This window comes from Sus scrofa, chromosome 12 (genome assembly GCF_000003025.6).
Source record: "Sus scrofa isolate TJ Tabasco breed Duroc chromosome 12, Sscrofa11.1, whole genome shotgun sequence".
In the NCBI taxonomy this organism is placed as follows: Eukaryota; Metazoa; Chordata; class Mammalia; order Artiodactyla; family Suidae; genus Sus; species Sus scrofa.
The window spans coordinates 59,181,468-59,184,818 of record NC_010454.4 but is presented as its reverse complement, the minus strand read 5'-3'; positions in this window follow the sequence as shown (position 1 = coordinate 59,184,818).

Below are 3,351 nucleotides of genomic sequence, written 5' to 3'. Positions count from 1 at the left end.
GATCCTCAACCCACTGAGCAAGGCCACGGATCGAACCCGCAACCTCAAGGTTCCTGGTCGGATCCGTTTCCACGGCACCAGGACAGGAACTCCTAATCATCTTCACTTTAAGGTAAGTAGTTCTGTGTCCACGTCCCTCCTCCCTTTAGTATTTTCCAATCCCTAGAACACACACACTCACACACACACACACACACACACAGACGCCTTCTACCTCAGTAAACCCGTTACATACGCTACAGATGAGAGTCTCGGGAAACTTGCCGAAATAATTAAGTCTGCATCTGGGAGGTTCTCCCTCTCAACGCCTACAGCAAGGAGGCATTTACATGTCCAACGAGACTGGAAAACACCGAAGAGCCGTGAGTGTCCTGCTTGAGGCCTTCATCACTGAAGGCGGGTGACCCTTGGTCCCACTGGTGCATGGCTATCGCCGTCTTCTGGGACAGCCTCTGACAGCAAGTCTGTGTGGGTTCAAAGGGCTGCACCTAATTCCAAAGCAATGAAGGCATCTGTGCTTAGCTTCTGTTTGAGGTCAAGTCAATGCAAACACAGGGACCCTATCAGGCTGAAACGAATGTCAGGTACAGTAACATATTTAAGAGGCCTCAAAATGGGTAAACATACCTTTACATTTTATAAAAATAAAGAAAACTCTGATGTTTATGCCTAGAAAACTTTTTTTAATGGCCATACCCAAGGCATGCAGAAGTACCCCGGCAGAGACTGAACCTGAGCCACAGAAGTGACACCGAATCTTTAACTGCTGAGCCACCAGGGAAGTCCTCTCTGGCCTTTTATGATCCATCCCACCTCATTCGTTCTCCTCGCCTCTCCCTCAAGTGCCCACTGATGTGCTTCCTCGCTCACTAGGTTAGTCCGCATTTTCCACAACTACACATGGAATGGCATCATACAGTTTATACCCTTTTTTTTCCGGCTCCTTTCATTCAGCATAATTATTTTGAGATTCATCCATGCTGTTATGCGTATCATTTTTTCTTGCTGAGTCGTGTTCCACGGTATGGATGCACTGCAATTTATCACATGGATTTATCATGTAACTGTGTCTTTCTCGCTCTACACTGGCTGGAGGGAAAAACACCAAAACACTAAAGCTATGGCCCACCTCTAGCAAAAGGACAGGCTTCAAAGCCAGCATTTTCTAGCCTAATCTCATTCTTAGATTCATTTTTTTTCTTCTCCTTTTATACTAAGTTCCCCATGCATTTATCTTTCTTTTGTTAAACTGTAAATATTTAAGTCAGTCATCTTGCTTCTTTCCTGAAGCAAGGGCCAAGAGCAAATACACAATGCTCCGTTTTTACGTGAGGTTGTTGGCTCTTTCCTGCTGCATCCTTTAGGGATGCTGGGTTTTGCTGACTTGGTCTATTTATATACACTTTTCCTCTCCCGCTGGGAGAACTGCCACCATCTCCGGAGGGCTGCTCTCTAATCTCATCCACCTTGTATTCACCGGCTAGGACGTCACCAGGTTTTCACTCTACAGCTGAAATCAGCTCCCGTCATTCCCACGCACAACACCCAGAGGAAGAATCTGAAGTCCTCTGCGTGGCAAGACAGGCCCTTCATCCGTCATTCCTGCTCTCAACAAATACTTACTGAGCGCCCATTACATATCAGGCTCTGGGCTGGCTGGCTACGTGTGGAGGGACGGTGACGAGCCAGAGGCTCATGGCCTGTACCCTCATGGAATCTAGTCCACGGAGGAAACGAATGAAGAGACACACACCTATGTAAGCAAAACAATTATGGATTGAGCAACCATGACATCGTTTTGAAAGAACCACGATGCTGCAACGGGTCCCGGGAGCAGGAACGGATGTCAGAGAAGGCCTCTGCGCAGAGGGGAGGCCACATTTTCCGAAATATTGAGAGAGCAGTGGCCATGGGAGAGTTCCAGGCAAAGGAGACATCAAGGGCACAGGTCCCAAGAGGGGAGGCTGGGACGGCCAGGGCTGCTGGAGGAAGTGAAGCTCCTGGAGCGCCGAGCTCCGCCGGCTTCTCCAGCCGAGTTTCCCACCGGCAGCCGCCCTCGGTCCCAGACACGCAGAGCTACGCGGTTTCCTCACCCTCTGCGCCTTCTCGCTCTTCACCTGCTCCCCCTCTGGACCATCCTTATTCCTCCCTGGGATTGGGTTTCTATGTGAGACTTTTCTTGTGACTTCAGGTTGCCCTTCTACCCCCTCCAGGCAGCGAGATGGCGCCTTCATGCTCTGTGCCTCTGCAGAAGCCTATGCACGTCTCCACTTTCAGGCAGTTAACACTCACTGGGTGCATCCTACATGCCAGAAACTGCTCTAAGTACTCGACCCGTGCAAATTCAACCGTGCAAGGCAGGTACATGCAACGCTCAAAGCCCCCTGAGCAAGGGTTTACTTAATTATTACCATCCCTGCCCTATCTCTGGGCCCAGAGTGCGGCCCAGAGAAATTAAGCAATTTGCCCACGGTTACACAGTGAGTGACTGGCAGAGTCAGGATCTCAGTCCAGTCCAGTTTGTACTTTAACCACTAGGTTCCTTTTGCCTTTCAAGATTGACAACAGCAGCTGGCATTTAGCAAGCGCTCCCTCTGTGCTGGGCTTTCGTCTCAACCTTTGAGTGAATTAACTCACTGAATCCTTCAACAACTCTCTAGGATAAATACTCTCAGCATCAAAACCACCCCCTTACTGGCAATAAGACCATGATGCCCCTTGGGTGGGGTGCCCGTCCTTTCCCCATCAGCAATCCCAATGCCCCCCAAGCCCAGAGGTTGCCGGACATGTGTCTGCTGAATGAGTGAATAAACCAACAGACCTATCCTTCCTCTTGGCTCAACATTCAAACATCAGGAACCCACAGTGCCCAGCAACAGCGTCTTGGAGAAAATTATAATGGACTATAAATCTGTTGTGGTAAATACACAGCCATGAGAACTGATGGATACAAAGGATGACTTAACACGCTTGTTTGCCACATTTGGGGGCTTTTCTGGGGGGAGGGGGCATAGCTGAGCCATGTGGAAGTTCCCAGGGCAAGGGTGGAATGTGCACCACAGCAGTGACAATGCCAGATCCTTAATCTGTTGTGCCACCAGGGAACTCCCATTTTGCTGCATTTTGAATATGAGATAAAGAAATTCCTGGGAGTTCCCATGGTGGTTCAGCGGTAATGACTCTGACTGGTATCCATGAGGATGCAAGTTCGACTCCTGGCCTTGCTCAGTGGGTTAAGGATCTGGCGTTGCCATGAGCTATGGTGTAGGCCAGCAGCTACAGCCCCGATTGGACCCCTAGCCTGGGAACCTCCATATGCCATGGCCCTAAAAATCACTAAAAAAAAGTTAA